We start from the raw sequence: 25,053 nt of genomic DNA on the forward strand, positions 1-25,053 counted from the left end.
TTGGGGGAGGGAGTGTGGCATTTAGAAAGATATTGGGAAACTAAGAACTTGGACTGAAAGAGGTTGAAAGCATACAGGAGAAGCCTCACTTTTGTCCTGGTACCATGTCCCATGTAGCATGAGTGAGACAGTGTAGCAGGAAGAGAAGAACCTTCATAGACAACAATGAGGTGTATGGGGAAGGTCAGAGAGGCTCAAGGGGGTCACTGGAAATATAGAGGCCTGAGGCTGGGGGGTGGAGGCCACTGAGATGGAGCTCTTTGATTTCCAGGGGCAATGACAGTGCCAGTGGCCCGTGGCTATTGACACCACTGCATGCCAATGGACAGACAGATCAAGAGTGCCGCAGGAGGCACTAGCATGGAACCTAAACCGACCCTGACACCGAGCAGAGGAACCGATCAAGACCAGAGGTCACCAGGCTGATCCCCATGCCCACAGCCACATGGTAATGCCACTTCCCCTTACCATAGCTGCAGGTGCTCACATCAGAGGACCAGGGGATACTAGAGGAGACAAGAGATGCTGGCTCGCCCTGTGAATCTGCTCTCATCTCCATGTTTGAGGGGAGCCCAAGGGAGTTGTAGAAAACAAAGGAGTTGTGTGTTTTTCACATGGGAGAGTGGCAAATCAACTGGTGACCCCACTGCACTTAAACAAAACATTTCATTTTGATTTTAGTGCAGCTATGGGCTAAAGAGTTAAAGAGGATGAAGCCTGAGGTCTTGTAAGTCATATCTGAATAGCAGCTGTCCGCCAAAAACCTGAAGGGGCTGAATAAATGATAGCCTCCCTGGGTGGTAAAAGTTTGGCTTCTCTCTTGACCACATTTTCCAAGGAGTGGGAGATGAGCCATTGGCAAGAGCTGAGATGATTTTAGGTGGTGTGTAGACACCATTAATTAGCAATGAATCACACCCAAAGTGTCCCGTTTCCAGTTTCTCTCAGTCATTCTGATTGTGGCAGGAAGTTTTGGTGGTAGTCTTGTTTTTAACCTAACCTCTTCCCATTTTCCTTTTTAAGAGCGAGAACAGACTTCAGAGTCAGGGTCTCAGACGCACTCTCACCTTGGTTTATTCTCCATGTGGAGGACAAAATGATCCTCGAGAGAAATGGAATCATGCCACTTCTCAAGACCCTCCAGTGGCTCCTTATTTGACTCAAAGGAAAAGCTCAGGTCTCTCGGTGGCCCTCACATCCCTCCCCATTTGACACTTGACCTCTAGCTTTACCTCTTTTATACCCTTCCATTATTACTTCAGCCACAGAATGCTGCCCCCAGAATGTTCTTCCCCCAGACACCCAGAACTTGGGAGTGAGGACTCTCTGGTTCTCTGTCTTGGATTGCAAATGTACATGTGTGGTGCAATATCATTACCTACTTGGAATTCTGTTGTAATTTTTTGAAATAAATAAATGTGTGAGGTTTTTTGTTTTGTTTTTTGTTTTTTGTCTACCTCTCCCATTAGAATGTAGGCTCAGCTCCATGAGCTCAGGAATTTCTATTTTGTTCATTGCTGTAGCCCCTGAGGTAGGATAGGAGAAATGAAAAGTGATAGGCAGAAAGGAGATAAACAGGGAAGAAAAAGAAAACAGTAGCTTTAAATAAGAAGCCCCAGGATAGACCTCACCTTCACCCTGAAAGTCTGTTTTCCTTCAGATCTGAGTCCTAAAAGTTCCAGTAAATATTAAAGCACTAAACACCTTTTAACTGGTGCATATATTTTGTTAACCTACAGAATGTATGGTAGACTGATAAGTCTAGGTCTAAATTTTTAAAAGTTCCAGTAAATCAAATGAACCAAGTCCCTCCAACACACCATTTGCCTACCCCCCATGAAAGTCCCCTATTTACAGACAAGCCATGAAACTCCAAATGTGTCTCACATTGGAGATGGCCTGCATTCTCTGTTGAATGTGTATTTCTTACTTTCCTTAATAAACCTCTGTCAATGTCTCTGGCTGGTGCCTGCTAAAATTCTTTTCCATCACACAAGCCAAGGACCCCACTGATCCTGAGTTGAGGAATCGACCCTTCTCCTATGACATCCTAATCCTAAAACAGGGCCTGACATGTGGTGGCTGCTCACATCCTATTTCCCAATTGAATAAATGAATTTCCCAGCTCCCATTATCCCTTTCTACTTGTCAGGGACATGTCTCCTCTTCTCTAGGCTCCCTTTTAATCTTCCTCTTTTTCCTGGCAAAGGAAACATAAATCAACAAAACAAAAACAATTGCAAGATGCAATTTCATGGAAAATTCTGATCTATATCGGAATTCTCAACTTCATGGAAATTCTGATGCATATATATAGAGATTTTTTTTTTCCTTCCAGACAGGCAGTTAGGGGTGTGGAATGCCAAGGGAAGAGAATGTGGGGAATTCTTGACCTGGCCAGCTCTCCCTTGGTCTAGCTCCTGTTCACCCCCCTCCCACCTCGTGGCTCACACATCCTGGCATTCCTGCCTGGTGAGTTCTGCTCCTGGGCAGATTGGAGCATTTGGGCTGGGCAGAGCCCGCGGGCCCCACGTGACCAGCCCTGCTCATTCACTGTGTAGCCCAAGACAGGCGTGTGCCCAGCTGTTGCTTCTTAGGGCCAGACTGGGAGTCACCATCAGGTTTCACTGAGTGATAAAAGGCAAGCACAGAAGGAGAGGTCCAGCCCGGAGGGTGGTATGGTAGAAGGTAGCCAGAGAGGCCCCGCCTCACTGATGCCCTGCTGTTTCCTCTTGTCACCACAGCACCCTGCTGGGTTACCAAGGAGACAGAAGCAACCTTCCGATGAGACCTCTCCAGAGTGTGGGTGGCTGCAGACTATCAGTCAGCAAGGACAACACCCTGATGTTAACTCCGCCCCACCTCCCACACCCCAAAGAGGCCGCACATGAAGCTGGACACAGAGGGACTGCCTTTGGAATTTGAACTAGGGCTTGCCCGCACATATGCTGTGGTCCTCTCCACCTCTTTTTTTAGTTAATTAATTAATTAATTAATCTTTGTGGTATTGGGGATTGAACCCTGGTTACATCTCCAGACTGTTTTACTTTTTATTTTGAAACAGGGTTCAAAAAAATTGCTGAGGGTTTCTCTAAGTTGCTGATGCTGGCCAAGAACCTGCGTCTCTTCTTTTTAGCTTCCAAATACTGGTATTCTAGGCATATAGCACCTGCCCAGCTCTCTGCACCTCTTTTTAATTATTTTTTAGGTCCTGGGGATTGAACCCAGGGACATTCTACCTCCAAGTCACACCCACTGCCTTATTTTATTTTTATTGGAAACAGGGTCTCGCTAGGTTGATGAGAGTCTCATTACTTGCTGAGACTATCCTCTAACCTGCGATCCTCCTGTCTCAGCTTCCTAAGTACTGGGATTAGAGGTGTGTTCCACCTGCCCAGGTTCTCTGTGCCTCTTCAAGGAGAATTTTGCTGCTGGAGCCACTGGTTTCTTGGCTTGGTGTTGTAATAAAAATATCTGTTTTGTTTTGGGGAAGGTCAGAAGAGACTAACACAGAGCTTTTCTGCTCCCACCTGAAGGTAAGCCTGGAAGCCAGGACCTCTGGTCACGCAGATGCCACGGATGCCACCACAGATGGGAAGGAGAAGAGCCAGGAGCCAGGCCCTCAGGCTGGACTCCTCCTCTAAGCTCACCGCCGTCAGTGGAACCAAGCACAGGGCATTGAAGCATACACACCAAACTCTGAAAAAGGGCAAGTGTCTAATCACTAACTCCAGAGATGAGCCAGCCCCATTTCCACATGCTAGTGCTGAAATAAGACCAGGATCTGACAAGCCCTTGGGAGTCTACAGCAATTACATAATGCTACACCTAAAGGCGCTCTGTGCTTTCATCTCCACAAAGCCTGTCCTGTCTGTTCCCATTCTCCTCCCAATAGCAGCCATTTCTCAAGACCAGCTTCCTCCAGAAGGCTCTCTTTCCTCCATTTTAAAAATGAAAAGATGGAGTCTCAGGGAGCTGGAATCACTTTTCTGCTACCAAAAAAGTAGCAGAATAGCATTTCAAATTGAGGTCTCATGATAGAGGAGTTCCTTTAAAATGAGCTGCAAGCGTGTAAGGCCTGAAACCACAGTGATTACTGATGTGGCTGCAAACTGCAGCTCTAAGCCAGAAACAGAAAAGCCAAGAAGAGGAACCACGCTGTGCTGGAGGACCTCTGTGTGTCTCACGTAAGCCGAATATTTACATGTGTTCCCTACTCGGTCTCCATAGCAACTGGCAGAGATGCAAAAATGCTGCGTCCGGTATGTGTAAGAGGATGATGAGAAGAGAGCCCTCCAAGATCCTCTTTCCCCAGCGGGCAGGGCTATTTCCATCCATTGGCTTCATGACTTCTCTCAGCAGCCATTTGGCGAGAAGGTTTCAAACATCAGGAAGCCAACGAATCCACCCAGTAGGCATTTGAACCACACAGAATAGCAAGGCCTCCTCTCCCGCTCCCTCTTCTAGGTAATTACTCCTGGAGTCAGGAAAGGATTTTGTTATTAAGAAGTCTCAATCATAAGGGGCTGGGAGGTGGTGGTTTCCAGCTTTTAACCACCACATTTAAGGCGTGTCTCCATTTTTCTTATAATTTCCAAATGTACATCATTACCTAATTCTCCCTGAAGAATCTAAATTGCTTTATGATGCATATGTATCAGTGATTTGAGCTGAGGTTCTGAGCCAGCAAACTTCTTTCTCAGGAAACTCCCTCTTCAATTCCCTCTCCCATCTTGCTCCTTGAAGTTACATGTTCTATCAGAGACCCTCAAATGCTTCATGAGGCTTTTCGATGAGAAATGAAGTCTACATTGCCATGCAGTTAAAGATGGGATTCAAGTCTACATGTGTACATAACAATGTTTTATCTCTCAATATTTTAGTTTATAACTTAAGTAATTCACAGGGTAGTTGTGAGTGCATCGTGTGTCAAAAGCAATGTTCTAGGTGCTTTGGGAGAAATAAGAACAAAAGCATGTTCCCCCCACAATACAAACACACAGAGATCTTACAATCTAAGAACTAATCTCTTCTATGGCATTGGACCAAGCCTTGCACACTCAACACGTAACCAGCATATAGAGTAAGCCCGTGTGAAAAACCGATCCTCTGTGCTGATGTCCCAGTGGGCCCGGATCCATGGACAGGCTACCAGTGCAGTTGTTCCAGGTCCCTCCCTCAGAAAGTCTCCCTTTGAGGTTAATGTACTGCCATTGTTGCTTTGCATTTCTTAATTTAGCTTTCTGTTTGTGTTTTGTAAGCAAAGTTTCACAGAACAAAGGAGCTTACTCATGGTCCTGCTCACCCCCAACAGGCTGCCTCTCAGTTCAGGCCTTGGTGTCTCAGGCCCCACCCTGCCACCTCCTCACCCCCTCCCCAGGACTCCTCCAACCCTCCACCCAGGAAGCCTACTGAGTCAGGCTGGAGGGCAGGAAGGCAGCATTCTCCCAACCCTCCACCAGCAGCAGCCCTGTGAGGAGGGCCGGGGGTGGACGTGCAGCCTGTGGCACCACGTTTCTGGGGAGGAACAAGGGAATGCTGTCCCTGCCTGGGGCTGGCGCATTTGTCAGGCAGCTGGCTGGGACCTTGTCATCCACCCCCATCCACAAAGCCAGCATGTTCTAGCAGGGAGCTTGTGATCCCTTAGGGAGCCCCATGGGTTGAGGCAAGGGACCGTGGGAAGGAGACATTGCCTCGCATACCTTGGCTGAGCCATGTTTTCATTTGGCACTTAGATCCCACAATTATGCAGCCAACTCTGTCCTGGACCAAATGTGCTCCAGTCACTCTTTCCTTCCAGTACAAGCAGGTAGGTCTTGAATGACTTCCTGACCAAAGCCAGTGACAATTGGTCTCAGTTTTCCCAGTTCAATTAATAAAAAAATTATACTGTTTTCCTCAGAACCCATTCAACCATAAAAATACCCAAATTTATTGTGATCTGGGTATAGAGAGACCATATCATAAAATACTTAAGATAATCATGAGCTTTAGAACTTAACCATCTAAAGCGAATGTGTTCCCCACTTTTAAGCTCTTATGCCTTTGCTTTTCTTATTATAGATATAATAATAAAATCAAGCACAATGTAAACTTTACTTTCTAAGTGTACCTTGTGGGGCAGAGACTAGATTGATTGAGACTTTGTTTTGTAAACTCATGCACACATTTTACATGGTAGAAAGTGTCATTTTGTCTGTAGTTTCTTTTCAACATTCTTCCGGGTTTGAAAAAAAAAGTTACAAATAACAAGGCATGGGATTCCCCCCCCCCCCGCCCCCCAAAAAGGTATATTTTTTAACAATTTAACACCTTGTTAAATTTCCTCTCCTTTTGCTCAGCAGCTAGGCAGCTATGTGGGGGTTGATTGAAGCCAACACTCATTCACTGGGACCTGCCATGATATGAATCAAACTCTGAGCCCCAGGAAGTATGGGAAACGTAGAGATAAATTAGATAGTTCCTGTCATTAAAATGCACAGAAGACCCTCAGCTTGGGAAGAATAAAGGTGCTGAAGGGGAGGTCAGGGCTAGCTGGCAGCCCTTGCTTAGTGGCTTGCTTTTCCTGATAACCATACTGTCAGCAGCAGAAGTCGGCTTGGCTCAGGCCAACTGTTGATAGGGCTTGATGACTCGTAGTCCACTGGGAGTTACTGTCCACAGCCTAACACATAGAAAGGCTTGCTTTCTACTCTCTCTCCAGAAGTTTATGGAAAAGCACCATTTTTTTTTTTTTGGATTACTATGAAGATTACCCCTGTGTAAGACTTCGGAAATATTAACAAACATTACTGAGTGCTTGCTATGTGTGAGGCACCATGCTCGCTATAGAGTCCCTGTTCTCAAGGCATCTTGGTAAATTAGAAAAGATAGGTTTGTAAGCAAATGACTAAAATAAAGGATATATAGAAATTAGGCACTGGAAAGTGACAGTCAAAAGTAGTTAAACAGAGCCAGCCGTGCATGCTTATAATCCCAGTACTTGGGAGGCAGAGACAGGAGGATTGCAGGTCCATGGCCAGCCTCAGCTACTTAGAAGGCCCTCCACAATTTAGTGAGACCCTGTTTCAAAATAAAGAATAAAATAAGGAGGGAGGTGGAGTTTTGAGGTAGAACGCAGCTAGATTCAACCCCTAATACAGCAAAAAAAAAAAAAAAAATTGTGACTAAATATCAGCTCTGACTTTAACTGACACAAGCCCCACATCTTCTCTGGGATATGCTTTCTTTAAGTATAGAATGGGTTTATGAGAAGGTGAAAGAAGTTGTCTATCTGGTCTCCAAGTTACCTTTCTGTTTTAAAATTTCCTGACCCTGAACCTCCTAGAAATAATCTGTACTCCGTAGGCAAGATTCTCTTTGACCTGTATATTAGTTTTCTAGGGATGCCATAACAGAGTCCCACAGACTGAGTGACCTAAATGGCATGGACCTATTGTCTCATAGATCTGGAGTCTAGAAAGACAGAGATCAGTGTGTCAGTAGGTTGTTTTTGTCTGAGGTCCATGAGGAGGAATCTTTCATTTTGCAATCTTCCATTTTGCTGGCCATCTTGACATTCCTGGGCTTGTATAACCCTGCCATCTTATTCGTACAGTATTCTTCTCTTTGTATGTGTGCCCACATTTCCCTTTAAAAAAAAGAACATGTATCTATTAGATTAGGGGTCTACCCCGATGCTACATAACCTCATTCTAACTATATAACCTCATCTTAACTAATTGCATTTGCAAAGACTCTATTTCTAATAAAGTCCCATTCTAAGATATTTGTGGCAGGAATGAAAAACTATGAATTTGGGAGGGAGAGAATTCAACCTATAACAAACTTTACTTACTCCTTGGTCCACTCTGACTTAAGATGGTAAATGGTTTTCAATTGCCAGGTCTGACCAATTAGAACAAGTACCTGGAGTGTTGTGCACAGAGGATTGTGAGCTGATACCCAGGACTCATTAGAAAGATGACTGGAATTGTTGGTTTGTTTTTTCCCAAGTATAAGATAGAAGGAATAAGGGCTTGTCGTGTGTCAGCTCGGAGGAGGAGCAGGAGACTTAAAAATCCCACTATTTATTCTAGAAGCAGGGATCCCAGCAAAAAGAAAAAAACCTACAAAATAATTGCTTTTTTTAGATCTCTCCAACAAGGTGAACCCCAAAAGGTGATTGCTGGCAATCTTGCAACAGACAATGGCAGGGCCATTAAACCCACCCTAGAGAATGGTAAAATCTCTAATAGGACTCAGCTTTTCCAAATGGGAATTTCACACCATGGGAATTAAACATTTAGGAAGACATAATCCTTTGGATTTTCTGAATGTTTTCCCTGTTGCGGTTGAGTTGGAGAACTAGCTATGGTTTAAGTGTTGCAATTGGAAGCAGTTAGGAAGCGGCTTCTGGAGGCACCAAATATGGAGGGGGAGTGGAAGCACTCCACTCTTACTCTTGACACTTAACACCATCAAAACCCCTAGATGATGACAGCTGTCACAGAGACCTAAGCAAAGCAGGGAATGTCCAGCTTGAGCTAGCCAAGAGACTGGGAACAATGGGAGTCCAGCTGTCTGTCGCTGTGGCTACAAAAGGAAGGACTTTTAAGACAAGGAAGGAAGTGATAGGAACCTTAAGAGCATCTTGGACCCTGCAGGGAAGTACTTTATTCTAGTTTCAAATGCTGAGGCTCTTGATGAAAGGCTGGTAGGCCAAAAGCTTACTTGCAACCAGTGGGGGATTTAAATTAGGCTTTAATCTCAAGATATTCCTCTGAAGCATACTTATCACTGACTCCCTGTCTCAAGAGGGGGACTGGAGCTGGGTGTGGTGGTGCATGCCTATAATCCCCGTGGTTGGGAGGCTAAGTTAGAAGCATCGCAGATCCAAGGAGAGCTTCAGCAACTTAGTGAAGCCCTCAGCAATTTAGAAAACCCCTTTTCAAAATAAAAAATAATATAGAGCTGGTGGTATAGCTCAGAGGTGGAATATCTCTGAGTTCAATCCCCAGTTACCAAAATAGTAAAAGATAGATAAATGATAGATAGATAGGTAGGTAGATAGATGATAGATAAATAGATGATAGATAGTCATACCCAGGCTCTTTTTCATTGCTTACCCTGTGAAGCTATATTTTTTTTCATAGGTGGTAGATTGATTTTATTAATAAGCCTAGATTTTATTCTCTCCTGAGACTACCCTTTTGGTAGCACCCTTCCATGTTGATTCTTGGTTCAACCATGTAGTGTGCTTTGACTCAAGATAAAGTTTCAAAATCACTTGACCTCCTTGACCTCTGCTTTCACCCTGAGACCTTGCCCAGGCTAGTCTACTGGAAGTCATAGGCACAGAAGAAAGCAGAGTCATTCAGCTAAGGCCATCCAAGACCAGTTATCTCCAGTCACCTAGACAATTGACCACAAACACACGAATAAGTTCAGCTGACATCAGCTAAGCCCAGCCCAGATTTGCAAAACCACTCAACTGACCAGTAGATTGTGAGGAATAATTTTGAGGAATAAGGAATGGCAGTTGTTTTAAGTCACTACATTTTGGGTGGTTCATTATGCAGCACTAACCACCTAGTACAAAAATCTCATGCAGTGGTGAAGAGGGAAGTTCATCGACTGACGTTGGTCTGTGCCCACTGTTGGGATTCAGTCACGCCTAGGAAACTCTGAGGAGCTGGGGAGGCAGGTCTCTAGAAGGCTATTTGCATGTGCTGCCTCCAGGGAGAGAACTCATCCCAAGGTAAGAACAAGTCAAGCAGAGAAGTTGGCCTGGGAACAAAGACTTAGTCATCAGAGGCTGAGGAAATTTATCCCAGCGTCTGTCATTCTAATGGGTCTTCTGGCTTAGGCTCAATGGATTCTTGTCTAACTTTTACAGTTGTAGGTATAAGGAAGGTATAGGTAGAAAGGATTATTTCACTAACATCCCTGTAGAACACTGTGGAACAAACATCCAACCTTTACAATCATTGTAAAGCTAACACAGCACGTGAGAGTCTCAGTGAACAAAGCATGAGTTTGGCACCCAAAAGATTCCAGCACCGTGGTCAAAGACAACATGGTCTTCAGGGAGAAGGTGATGCCAAAAAGGAGGATTCAGTTACATCTGTCTGAATAGCTATGCTAAATTATTTCTTTCATCTATGAGTTCAATAAATTTTGAGGGCTATTCTGATTGTATAATGTTAGTTTATGCTGCAGAGACAAATGCATTTATAAGTTAGGTTCTGTGCCCATAAGAAGCCCATAGACTGGTTCATATTAAAAAATAGGTCTATCTTGAGTTCTCCAATCAATGAATAATGGCTGACTAGAGTACTCTGTGTGTGTGTGTGTGTGTGTGTGTGTGTGTGTGTGTGTGTGTGTGTGTGATATTGAGGCTTTTCTACCTCTGGGCTGTACTTCCATACCTATTTTATACTTTATTTGGAAACAGGTTCTCACTAAGTTGCTGAGAGCATCACTAAGTAGCTGAGGCTGGCTTCGAACCTGTGCGATCCTCCTGTCTCAGCCTCCCAAACTCTGGGATTACAAGTGTGCGCCACCACGCCCAGCTTAGAATACTCTTTTGAGGAACATTTGAGAGGCCATATCCTGATCCAGATGAATGTTGTGATTGATTAGCAATGTCTGCTTTGGCAACATATTATAATCCTAGTGCTCTAGACTTATGTCCTGGATCCATAAATAGCATTTAGTTAGAGACCCATGAACTTGGCCACTTGTATGAGTTAAATGAAAAATTCCTCTTCTACTTCCTCTTTTGAGGCTGAATGACAAGGCATGAACTGATCCTGTGCTTCTGACTTGGCACTCTTTTTTTTCTTTTGACAAACAAAGGAGTGTGATATTTTCTCTGTATCCACTTCTGCTTCTTCTCTATAAACCAGATATTCCTCAGATTGGGAGGGTTTGAGATGTGGTGTGGAAGGGGAAATGCATTCATAGTGACAAAAAATTCTTGACATTTTTCCTATAGAATGATAAAGGGTTTGGGGGGAGTGGAAGACCATGATGCAGCCTTAAAAAAAATAAGCATTGAAATAGGACCAGCCCATATTGACAGGGTATAAAGACAATCCAACCAGTCTGGTTTGTTGCATTTATTTAGTATGAATGTGGTTAATCTGTTGACAGACTTGAAGCCCATAAGAACTGGAAAGTGACAAGCAGAGTGCTCGATGACGTTTATTCAACACTGTAGATGACTCTCCTGCAGCCTAGCTGATGCACAACACTTAAATTTGACTATGGGAAGATGAGCGCATCAAAGATTAATGAATCAAGAAAATGTAGTACATATACACAATGGAATATTATTCAGCAATTAGAGAAAAATGAAATCCTGTCATTTGCAAGAGAATGGATGGAACTGGAGGATATTACCTCAAGTGAAACAAGCCAGACAGACCAGTACCAAGTATTCTCCCTCATATATGGGAGCTTAAAAAAAAAAAAGAAAAAAAGGATACCTCAATGTAGAATAGTTATTACTAGAGATTCAAAGGGGGGAGAAAAGAAGATGGACAAGTACCAAAACACAGAATTTCTAGCATATCACAGAGTAGAAGAATGACTATAGTCGCGGTAACCCTTTATATGTTGAAGATCTTAAAGGAATTATGAAGAAATGAATTATAAAGATCTTGAAGAAATGATAAGAAAATGCTAATTACCCAGATTTGATCAGTGTGCACTCTGTGCTTATGTTGAAATATCACATTGAATACCATTAACATACACAATTAATACCTCTTAATGAAAAAATAAAAGAAAAAGATTTAGCACTTTGTAATCGCCTATTCTGAAAGACCTGTTTGTTTTGTGCGTCAACTAGTACTCAAAAGGCTGCATGTTAGCTGGGTATGGTAGCACATGCCTGTGATTCCAGTACTGAGAAGGCTGAGTGATACTGGAGGAAAAAGGTTTGAGGCCAGCCTTAGCAATGTAGTAAGACTCTATTTCACAATAAAAAATAAAAAGGACTAGGGGTATAGCTTGGTGGTAGAATGCCCCTGGGTTCAATCCACAGTACCAAAAAATTGCGTACTTAGTTGAATATGGATTTGTAGTCTGCAGAGTCCATCCTCAAAGCTTTCTTTCTTTCTTTTTTTTTTCTTTTACCTCCAAGCTATGCCCCAGTCATATTTTTTATTCTTTATTTTGAAACAGAGTCTCATTGGGTTGAAAAGGGCCTCACTAAGCAGCTGAGGCTGTCTGTGGACCTGGATCCTCCTGTCTCAGCCTCCCAGGTACTGGGATTACAAGTGTGTGCCAGCATACCTGGCTCTCAAAGTTCTTTTTACTCATGCAACTTGGGCAAATATCCAAAGCCCATGTTTTTTATTTGAGAAATGAAGATCCTTGTATTTGTCTCAGGGTTTTTGTGAAGACTGAATGAGCAAGAATGAATGAGAGTTCAACAGAATGTCTGGTGTGTAGTGAGTACTTGATCTATGATAATTATTGGTAACACAGTTCTAAATTTTTGGGTCATCACCCATACCTCATCCATAGAAAGTAACATTGGTGCTATGGTCCAGATGTTCATGTCTCCCCAAATTTGTATTTTAAAATGCTGACCTCCAAGGTGACTGGGCCTTTTGGAGGTCACCAGGGTGAAGCCCTCATGAATGGGATTAATATCCTTAAAAAAGAGACTCACAGAACATCTGTCTTTTCAGCTACATGAAGACAGAGCAAAAAGATGGGTATCCACAAAACAGGAAGCAGGCCCTCCTGACACCACAACCACTGGCACCTTGGTTTCCTACCTCTCAGATTTTATATAACTATAAGAACTGCATATCTGTTGTTGACAAGCCACCCAGATAATGGCATTCTATTATAGCAAGGTAAGCAGATGAAGAGGGGCTAGATGGTAACTCTCCCAGGCCAGAAGCTCTGGGCACAGGCCTTGAGTTGGGTGGAGTCTCTCCTCTTCTTCCCCAGCCCTGCCTCAGCTGCCTTGTGATAGAGACATGAAGTGGTGCACATGCTCCCAGCAGGAGAGGCTGTTTTGGTTTCTCTTGGCATGTGTCACTCTGGACGAGGCTGTGTGTGTGTGTGTGTGTGTGTGTGTGTGTGTGTGTGTGTGTGTGACTAAGGTCATTGTGACTCTGTGTAATGAGAGGGATGGGCAGGGGAAGAGCAGAGGCACTCCAGCCAAAGCCAACAGCACCCAAACTGCCTCTGGCCAAGGGCTATTTTCACTGCAGATGAGCCCCAGCCCTTGCTTTCTGGAGGAGGAGCAGGTTAGAACCTGAAGCCACCAAATACAGGGAGAGTCACATCTGTCAGTCTGCTCTGGACAGGGTGGTAGGGACAAGTCTTAAAGAGAAGTTACATTGGATCAGGAGGCAGGAAAGGGCTCTGGGCTTCGGTTTTCTTTACTTGTTAGGAAAACAAGGCCAGAAGGCAGAGCACCTGTCCCATTGTGTAGGAACAATATTTGGTGGAGCTGGCTCAGCTTCAGTGCTTCCATCTACAGCCTTCCGCCTACACATTCCTGGGCAAGTCTCATGGTCTTTGTATGGCCTTGAATTCCATAGCCTCAAATGGGTACAGTCACAAGTCTGGCATGAGAATCTTGGGGAATAATGTGTGTCTTAGCCTTTTTAAAGCAGGGGGTTATGTGCACAAATATTTCCTTGGCTTCGTTTTCTTCTTTCTGCACCACTTTCTGTTTCATTTGTCTTACTTACCTCCCATTTTTTTCTTTATTGCCTTTTTTCCACATCTCTACTTTAGGCCAGAATTTTCATGTTTCCACCAAAGTTTCTCTGACAACCAAAAACATAATAAAAAAGGACTTACCTTTAACCACTCAATACAGGTATGAAATTTCATTGCATGTTTATTTCTAAGATTCTTGTGAGTCTTGGAATTGATTTCAGCACATATTTGTGTGAGTCAGTTACAGTTTTTAGCTAAAAACGAGAGTCCATTCTTGCTACCTCAGGCAGAACAAGAATTTAAGGGCATGCTGTGAATTTTCTAGGAGATCCGGAAGGCTGAGTTTTCTGCATGCTGGAAATATGACAAAACCACCCAACAGGAACAGGCCCAGTGAATGCCCAGTGAGGTTGAATTTGGACACAAACACCCCAGTCTGCTCCAGTCAAAGCTCCTCCCATCAGTATACAATGGGGACTGAAAACAGAGACTCTGCCAGTGCTTATGTGGGAAATGGAGCCTCTGCCATGATTTTGTCCTAACTGGGATTCCTTAAGGCTCCCTCCTACATTGCTCTCTGCCATACAATTTTGTGTGGTTGTGTCTGCACAGCAAAACCTAACACACAACCTATAGCCCAGGTACAAGCAAAGATAAAAGAGTAAATTCCAGCTTCTACTTTGTAGAGAAAGGACTTATAAGAAGCACCTTTTCCCAGTAGACAAAGGACTTTCAGAATATATCAGGTGGCCATAAATAGGTCTCAACTATCCTTTGTATACTTTAACATTATTTTAAACCACCAATCTACAAGTAAAATGAATGTTTCCATGTAATCTCAGGGTACATGTCCTCCAGCTTGAAAAGCCTGGCCTTAGGCCCTAGAGAGGCATTACGTGTCTTCATAGAGCATACCTGCAGTTAAAGAAATGAGTCATCCCCAGGAGGGGAGCAGAGTTTCCTGTCTCCTAGGAGTGACAGAGCATTCAAACATTTTGTCTTTATGCTTTTATTGGTGCATTGTAGTTTCACATCATAATATAGTTCAGAATGATAGTAATATCCATGGACGCAACACATGGTGTGAATAATGCCAGGTGCAGAACTGTCACATTGGGCCAGTGGAACAGACTGCCTTTATCTCCTTTGGCATCTCCAGACCCACTTTGAAGATAATGTCTTAATGTTTTAACTGATGTTAGTCTTTCTCCCAACCTTTTCCCCATGTGGGCTTAGATCCTATGTAGTAGAAGTAATTCTGGCCTGACTGGCACATCTTATGTCCATTTTTGCTCATGATAGAGCATTTCGCTACTCCTCTATCAAGGTTAGTAATTACTGCTGGTAATGGAACTCACTGGGAGACAGTCATGAAAGGTCAGCACTCTTTTCTTAGAACTTTGACTTTCCTTATTTATATAACCTGTAGTTTCATCTTCTTCATTAGAAAGAATCAAAGTTATCTTTGAGAGAAACAACACATTATTCAAATTTCTCTGTGGCTGAAGGAGGTGGGATTGGCACCATGGAGATTAACATCCTCTTTGCAAAATGCAGGATGATATTCTTCTAAAAGCACGGCCCTGTTATTGTTTGGAACTGATTCTCTCTTGCTGACCCTCTCCAGGGAGTGGACTTGAAAGCCACTGGCCAAATTTCAAGAATGTATATGCAGAATGAGAGATCTTTTCTAGTTGGTTACTAGAAATGGAGCCAGACAAGAGCCCTAAATTTGGAAATTAAATTCCAAGCAGTTTTTTTCTTCTAAAAATAATAAGGTAGTTTTACTTCACAAAAGCCAGCATTTTGGGATCCTAGTCCTGGAATGAAAAGATTTCCCTGTCTGGTGGGGCAGTGCAGTCTTACTTTGGTTAGACCCCATGTTTCTGCTTGGAGAGGAAGCTCATCTCTTGAGATCTGATTTCAAGATCCTTGAGAAAGATCTTCCTGTGCCCAACCCATTTGTATTTCACGTGAAAGGTGTGACTATCAGTCTCTCACCATCCTACTGAGACCAGTGTATAAGGTTTCCAAAGTTTGCTTTTGGCACAGATCTCAAGTCATTAATACTATTTGTACTAACTCCAAGAATAACCAGTGTTTTGGAAGAGGCAGTACATAAATCCTTAAGGTGGTGCCGGGCATATTTGTTGAATGAAGAAGCATATGGGCTCATATATTCTCAGATGAATTTGAAATTTGAAATATGACTTATATTTCCTGAGAGCACACCAGGGCAGGGCAGCCAAGATGAGGTGCAGTTGACAGCAATAAATTCCTGGTCCCACCTGCTCTCTTGAGTTTTCAGCTCTTCCCAAAGTGTCACTCAAGTATTTCTGAGTGTTATTAGGGGTATATAAAAAATGGTCATCAACAAGTCTTTGTCATTTCTATCTGTGCTCATCATTTTCTTCTCATCCACCTGTGGCTCCTCTTCAATGGAGTCTTAGCATGATTCTTTGTACAGCAATCAGTGAAAGACTGCTCACACCAAAACTTCCTCCTGTGAACTGAGGGCACTGCTCAGCTCTATGAAGCCTGAAAAATTTTGCTGCTCAGGTTTATCTCACCACTTGACTTCTCCTAGTACTCTCACGTTGAGTCTATATGGGTTAAACAGAGTATTGATGTAGCCATGACATCACCAAACTATGTTTAGAATGATCCTGTCCTTCACACAATGAATGCTGTTATCTTGTCAAACTTCTTTGCTGAGATTCTTTCTCCCAAGAGCTCCATTCTACTGCCAACTAGCTGTGTGATCTTGGGCAAAGTGTTAACTTCTGTGGATCTTGATTTACTTATCTAAATAGTATGTGTAGATGGTTTCTACAACCTTTCTGTTCCAGGACTTGATGACCCTTTGGACACATGGTACTTTAACAAGCAATTTTCAAGATATTAGGTACTGCTGTGTCAACATTGGCAAGATGTTTTGTAATAAAAAATTGATATTATCTTTTCTGTTTTTGACAAGAAACAGGCCTCTCTGATCATCACTCAGCTTAAAATCCTTTTGGTGACTTCCCATCACACTTTGGAATAAATCCATACTAGTCTGGTTACATCATCTCAGACTTCTTTTGCACTTAGCTAATGCACTCCAGATGTGTCCACCCTCTTTCTGTCACTAGAACATGCTTAGCCCTTCTCTACTCCACAGCTTTTGCAAATGCTCATTGTCCTACCAGGAATGTTCTTCCTCCAGGTAGCTTTTGATCAAAACTTTTGCATCATTCTGGCCCCCAGAATGCCTTGTTTGGTATTCTCACCCCCCCCCAGCTTGTTCTGTTCCAGAGGTTGAAAAATAATGGCTCATGGGTTCTAATTGTCTATGAATACTTTAGTACTACAACAGCAGAATCGAGTGACATGTATGAACAGTAGCAACAGAATTTGCACAATCTATAATGCTGAAAATATTTACCATCTGGCCCTTGCAAGAAAAGTTTACCAGCCTCTATCTTATACATTTTTCAGTCATACCACATATTAGTATCTGAATTGCTAAATCAATCTGCTTCCTTGTTTTTAGTTCTTCTCCCCTCACTAGAGTGTTTAAGTGCACAGAGGTTGGGGACCCATTTACCTTGATTTGGGTTGTTTTGTTAGGCTGACACGGAGCCAATAAATAATGGTAAACCATATGGATTTAGGTCTATTTCCTTTTGCTCTGCAGAAGCAACAATAAGTTTTGGCATACATCCATCAGTTAGTTCCACAATTCTGACTGTATTCTATGACCAACTGCCAAGATTTTCTTTGTTCTTGTCTCTTCCTCTTATTCAGTTTCTTTCTAGTTTTGTTCTAATACTCCCAGCTGCCCATCCTCTTATATTTCACTATGCCCACCCTCTCACCCAGCTCTCAGCCTTCAGCAAAGCCAACAGTCCTCATGGGCAGCTCATTGCTAGGAAGCCATCTAAGGACAACCCACCATGCCTCTCAGATATTTATGGGCGGGGCTGCAAAGTGTGATGGGCTCACAAACTTAGACACATTTTTGAAGGAGCCTCATACTTTTCTAAGTTGGATCTTTCTATTTGGGGGCTTTTGAAAAATGCATAGAAGCTCTCAGGGAATGGAACTTAGAGTCCAGAGGAAGTTGGAATTTAAGAAGCTTTGGGTGTCAGTTTTGAAGGAGATGTTAGGAATCAAACCCAAAGTATTGCTTCTCAAACTTCTCTATCACGGACCATCTAGTAGTAGGTGAAAGTAACACATTTCCCCTGATGAAAATGGAGTTGATATTTAAGCCATACCTTTGTAAATTCATTTTATTTCAGTAATTCATAGAACATAGTATTATTTTATTATTATATATTTGGTGGTACTGGGGTTCTTGGAAACCCTTCTACCTCTGGGCTACACTCCCAGACACCTATTTTTTATATTTTTATTTGGAAACAGGGTCTCTTAAGCCAGCAAGGCTGGCTTCGAACCTATGCAATCCTCCTGTCTCTGCCTCCCAAGCGTGGGGATTAAAAGCGTGCGCCACCATGCCCAGCTTTGTAGTATATTTTTTAAAAATATGGAATTTTTCTCCAAGAAAAAGCATATTCCATTTCCATCTTTTGTATACTTTTGTCAATATCCATACTTCCATTGGTAATAGGTTCTGAAAAGCATGGAATCTAATCCAATTTCTCCCTTAGCAGATGAAAAAACTGAAGCCCCAACAGAGGCAGCAACAGGAATGGAGCCCCCTGTCCTTTAGATTGCCTCTGTTCCTACTTTCTTAGTAGGAAGCAGTGGAGTTAGGAATGTACAGAATGTTATTTTTTCCCCTCCAGATCTACCTACCACCCTTCTCTACCTGACCTCACATCTATATACCGTATCATCTGACTTCTTTGCCCTCTGACTTCTGGTTGGGTTTGGACAATGGCAGACAAAGGAGGGGACTGGAAGATGGGATGCATGTGAGGACAGGATGTCATTACCCTGGCTCCCTCCCCGCCCAGCCTCAGGTCTGCAGTGGCTATTCTCCTTTACCAAAGCAGCCTGTCCTCTCCAGCTAGAGGCCTGCTAGGTTCTGGGAGCCACTCCATCCTCTTACCCACTAAGACTCAGTAATGGCCATGGCTTCCTCTCCATCAGCCCCAGGGTGTTGACTATAGCAGTAACAAATTTTCTTACTAGACTCTCTTCATCTCCTTTATGCAAGTATCAGTTGTTTCCTGCCAGGACACTAAGGACAAATGGCACTGGCTGAAGGAAACAGTCCCTCCAAATAAGATTCTGGGCTTGGGTTGCTCACACATTCATTAAGCACACGTGCACTAGCTCGTGAGATGAGGAGCAGCACTGGTTACTGTGGTTTATGGGGCTTCGTGATTACGCACACCATCACTGGTTGTGGCACGGATAGTCAAGTGGAATGGAATTTGCATGGAAAATGTTATGTTTTGTGATTTGTATCCACTGGTCTTTAGTCACCCTAGTGATGGTGACAAAGACTGTGGCACGATCAGGCTACCTCTGAAGACCCTAAAGAGTATTCACAGAGAAAAGAACAAATTAAAAGCCTTTAACAGCGAACCGAGAACATAGATAGAAAATCAGAAAGCCTCTAAGGTCTGAAAGGCAAAGGAACCCATGGATGCAGTGGCCCAGATTCTTGGGGCTTTATTCCTTCTTCTTGAAGGCATGCCTGTAGCTTCATGGAGAGTTTCTGATATATAATTTTAAAAAATACAATGAGAGAACAACTTATGGATGGGTCTATGAGGTATACTGAAACCAATTAGAAATGCTGGCCTCTGCATGTAGACCTGTTTAGGGATGGTCCTAAACACCAATAGTGATGATAAATCTTCCAAGTAGATAGATAATTGGGAAGTTTGGGGCTCTGACAGAGCATCACTGGGCTATCAGAAGATCTGGAAAGAGGTATGTGGATGGATCTCTACATATGAACACCGAGTATAAAGATATTTGTGTCCTATGAATATAACCTCTGAGGGCATTTACTACAGATGAGGCTCCCAATAATTAGATGGACATGGTGATATGGTTTTCTTTCAGATAACCCTGTACTTGCTTTCTGTGCAAAGCAGTCATGGTAACAAGGATGGATGAGATGCATGTTTAAAAAAAAAAAAAGATGTCCCTTTGTCAAGGATGATTTAGCTTTTAACATTGCTAAGACAATTATGCCAATATAAGCCTCCAATACCTCACCATTTACTAAGAGACCAATCAGCCAGCTGTAGCAGAATGCTTACATTGGATCCTTCTTATTATAGAGAGGCCATGGTTTTGTCTTTATAAGAAAAAATGCATATTTCATACTGAATTTGGTTTACTTACGGTTCTTCAATCAGCATGATCTTTGGGGGCTATATAGAGATCTTTATCTATTACCATGGTCATCCACAGAAGAGTGGCTCTAAGTTGTCAAAACAGCAACAAAAGTATAGCACGAGGGTTAAGACTGTAAAATTTTCTGTTGTTTCCATATATCTTCTCATACAGAAAGAGCAAAACTTAGCATCTTAACATCATACACCCTATCTTCTAGTTTTTTGTGTGTCAGGAAACCGGGCTATAGGCATCTCAAGTCTTGACTTAGAGGAAGAAGTACTCCCACTAAAGTGGGTATTGGCTGGCCTCAGGTCTCTGCTGGCTGTTGGCTGGAGATGTCAGTTCCTGCCATGTGGACCTCCCTGGAGAGAAACTCACAACAGAGAAACTGAATTCCATTAGAACAAGGAAACAAAGAGTGAGAGAGAAATCAAGCAAGACAGAAGCTATAGTCTTTTTGTAATTTAATATCAGAAAGTAAAACTTTATCATTTTGCTATATTCTGTACATTACAAGCTCAGCTCATGTTCAAGGAGAAGGGAATATGTATGGCCAAGAATGTCAAGAGGCAGGGATCATGGTAAGTCATTTTAGTAAGACAGCCTGATGAGGCCTCAGTTATGCCTCTATTTGACAGGAAACATCCTGTGAAGTGGAGGTACTGCCCTACAGTTTGCAGTCTATTGCTAATGACCTGCGGGTGGTACCATTTCCACCATCTGGAGGATGCGCACATCTAGAAGGCCAGTAGTAGAAGTAGAATCATCCCCCCTCATCATTGCAAGAAATAATCTACATTGAAAATTGCTACTTGTCTTCTTTATGCTCTTTTCAGTGGGATTAGTGGTCATAGTGCCTGGGGATAGAATGTTCCCCCTAGAAACCACAGCAGTGGTTCCAATAAATTATAAAGTGAGCCTAATCCTGGCCATTATAGGCACATCATATCCTTGAGCCAATAAACGGAGATGAGAATCACTATATTACTAAGGGAGAACAGGGATGCTCCCACACAATAGCAGTAAGAACTTTGAAACTTAGGCAATTCCAAACATGGATGACCAGGGGCATCTCCTAGTGCTCTTTGTCTTGTAGTTCCAATCACTGGAAAACTATGGTGCCCAAATGAAGAGGCCTCAGATGATGTGGCTACGAGAAGTTTAAGTCATAACAGGAAAAGAACCTCATCCGACTAAAGTGCTGGCAAAGGGAACGGGAAGCACAGAATTGGGCGGCTGGTAAGAAAATGGTAGTTATCACCTTAGGCCTAATGATTAGGTAGAGAAGTGGGGTCTGTAGAAGCTATAATTTATGTTAATTGTTTCTTTACCTCTGTTTTCTCCCACTGCCTTCTAAGGAGGGCGTAGGCGGAGACTAAAATTTTTATTTCAAGTGGAAGCATAACTGAATTCATCACTCTATCATGACCCAGTAATTGAGGGACTTTACAGAGGCTGAGAAGGGTAAGGGGTGAACTAAAGCAAATAGTTTATATTTGTTTCTCCCCATACGCTGTTCTTCTTTATATTTGTCCATTAGGAGGATGATCTTTACATGCCTCTGGCTTCTGAGAAGAATAGGCGGGCAGGACTTGAGATGGAGAAGACACGGTTATTTCTTCCTCCTGTTCTTTCCACATCAATCTGAAGATTGGTAAAGATTGTTTCTCTGCCAAAGTCTGGCTTTCCATGACTAAGTTAGAGTTCCCTTGAAAGAGGTATCTAAAGAGGGAACTCGAGTCATGGTAGCTGACTTAAGAATTGATTCCAGGAAGTGGAAGGAAGGGGCGGGGAAACCATCTGGTAATTTTCGTGGACGTTGGGATGTGATCACTTTAAGGATCCTCTGAGTAATGGTCAGTGTGTACATCAGAATAATTTGCCTGAAAGCCGAGGATTCTGTGCATTTGCCCATTGACTTTTAGCCACATCCCATTGATGTTTTCCTTGGAGATGCCAACTCACTCTCTCCATTGTTCTTATCCTGGCTAAGTGACTTTTTACAGCTTTGGAGAAAGGCTAAAGAGCAAAGCTGAAAATGCCTTGAATAGTTTCTTTGCCCTTGTTGTAGGACCAGGGCAAAGTGCAGAGAAATGTCCATCATGTGGTGCTAAAGCCAGGAGGACTAAAGATATAAGGGTACTCTCAAAGTATATATACTGACTTGGAAAATCAGCACCTTTTCAGTCTCTTATAGATGCAGTACTTTCTTGTCTACTTCTTCCATTTATCTCTTTGGCTCTAATTATAATAAAAGCTCCTGTTCTTACCAGCCTCACAGTAATTTGTTATTCCTATTCATGTTTACTAAGGCATTCTCTATCTTTGTAAAAATATCTTCCTCCAACTGTCTTCAATAATTCTTTCAATCTGTCTTGTGCCAAAACTTTAACAAATAAAATGAGCAAGTCTCTAGACATGAACACGCAATGAGCTGAAGTACAGATAACTTGTCTAGACAATGTCTAGTGTTTCTATAGCCACCTGCCATCATCTACATATTAGTTCCATATTAAAATGTTCAGAACCACAGAATCAATTTCCTGGGCTCCTTAAGACGCGGAGACTTTGGGAAGGCATTTTTCATGACAAAGAAATACGGACTTTGTTTCAGAAGGAGAATGGAAATCCATTACTTTTAAAGTTTCTGTGCAGCTGAAATATTTAAGAAGTCAAATTTTATAGGAAAACAAAGATGGGATAATGTTTAATTTTCTAAAATTAGCAAAATGCACATCTGTCATGCTGTTTGGACCTTGCAATGTAGGGAGAATTTTCTACCTTGTTACTCTTGGTGGGAGGGAGAGGTAACTTCCCAGGCTTCCTTCAGCAAGAACTTTCACTTGTGACTGAGACTCCATCATTCAGACTTACTCATGCCAGACCTTGGCCAGAGAGCAGCTGCATGAGGCAAAAATCTAGAAGTCCTTATAGCAAAAATGGTGGCAACAGGGGCAGCATCATCCCATTACTATTACAGCAGCAGTACCTCCCTCACAGAGGTGTAGGCAAAGCAGTGAGGGCACCTAGCCAGGCAGTGGAGGTATCTGGCTGAGACCAGTCTGGGCATGATTTTTTGATGTCATCCTTGGCTGTGTAGATTCTAATCCTGGTTTGTCAGAGTTTTGCAAGCTAATCAATCAATGTCTTTAAATGAATCCCACTCTCCCACTTTTTCTACTATCACAGCCAAAAGCAGTCTCTGTATTTGACCAACAAATAGCATTCAAAAAGTAGGATGTTTTCATCGATAGCACTTTACAGGTACATAGGATTTTATAAAAATAATTAGGGGGATTAGAAGTGGAAGTAAGAGTAAAATAAAATAACAGCAGTGTTAAGTACGACGTTGTCAGTTCTGTTAGATTTTCAAGATTTTACTACAATATGAATCATTTATATAATACTATGTCTATTTGCATATATATGTGTACGTGTGTGTGCATGTATCATAAATATAAAATTATGGGTTACTGAGGCCTGTCTGTGGGGAAAAGATTATAGGCTATGGAAGGTGCTTAATTTAGAGCTCTAATTGGAGTTGCATCCTCCTTTGGGGGATAGAGGAGTAGTTCTAGGTGAACAGAGTCACAAAGATGGAGATCGCTGTATCACCAGACTTTCTTACATTCATCCACCATGATGTTGAGTTTCCTCTAGATATCAATCCAGTTTTTTTTGCACAGTGTGTGTGTGTGTGTGTGTGTGTGTGTGTGTGTGTTTAAGTCATCTCTTCTGTTAAGACCTTTGTACCTCTATTTTATTGAGTTCTACTGTTCATAGTCACAGGCATATGGAAGTCTCATTCTCTTCTGGAAATCTCCCTTAATTAAAGGTGAAAACTGGGAAAAGAGTACAAGGTACTATATTCATACAAGGTGCTCAATAAATATTTGTTTCTACTTGCCAGCTCAACCCTAAGTATTAAGTTCTCCCTTGTCCATTGTCCCTCTTTTTGTTAATCTAGATAGCCTTGGTATGATTGCACAACTAAGCAAACTCAACGCAAATCTATTGAAAACACAAAGGAGGGATGCATTATTAAGTATAAAGGTTGAGGTGCCTTTATATTTAATTCAAATATATGCTCAATTATTGAGTTATTAGTGTTTTTCTAGGTGTGACATCAGTTATTGTTGTTTTCATTAAGGGAGATTTAAAGATCTAAACCTGGGGTTGTCAAATTATGGTCCCTGAACCGACAGCATGAACCTCATCTAGAAATTTACAAGAAATTAAAATGTTCAGGCTTCCCTCCACATGTACAGAATCAGAAATCCTAGGGATGAGTTCCAAACATCTGCGTTTTGACAAGCCTTGTAAGTGTTCCAAAGTAGACTCAGGCTTGAGGACCCCTGTTCTAGGACAGTGGCTTTTAACTCTGGCTGCCCTTCAAAAATCATCAGGATAGTTCTTTAAAAATAGTAAAGAATGGGTTGTACCACCAACTAACTAAGCCAGAACCTCTGAGAATGAGGCCCAAGCATTGGGAGTTTGTTAACACTTACCAGTTTCTATTGTACAGCCAAGGTTGATGCCACCAACCTAAACACTCACGTTCAATCTAGCCATGAAGATAAGTGGTTCTAATATAAAGCAAACCGTGATAGCATTTTAGAACAGAGGCACCAAGATAGTGCTATGGATAAGAATGAATAATTTGTCAACAATGTTAACTGCTATAGCAAGCTTCTGAAACAATAGAAAATAAAAATTCTAAAAATTATTCTTGCTCCTGTGACAGCCCAGGGCAGTCCACAGATCTTTGCTTTATGCAGCAATGTGAGAGGCCCACCCAGACTTCCTCTATCTTGTGGCTCCTTTTTCTTCTATGTACTCGATGTCTACTCTATTCATCCGGTGGATGAAAAGACAGTAAAGATTTCAGATCATGTGCCCCCATCTAACTTCAGAGGAAGCTGAGAGTATAGTCCTCACATGAACCCCCTGCTCCCCCCCACAAAAGAAAAAACTGAAGGGACTTTATCAGGCAGCCCTGTTTTATCATCTGTGTACTAGTAGTAAAAAAAGAAATTCCAATTTTGATGGAAATATATGACATTTGTCTTTTCA

Source organism: Muscardinus avellanarius (assembly GCF_963383645.1).
Source record: "Muscardinus avellanarius genome assembly, chromosome: 1".
Lineage (NCBI taxonomy): Eukaryota > Metazoa > Chordata > Mammalia > Rodentia > Gliridae > Muscardinus > Muscardinus avellanarius.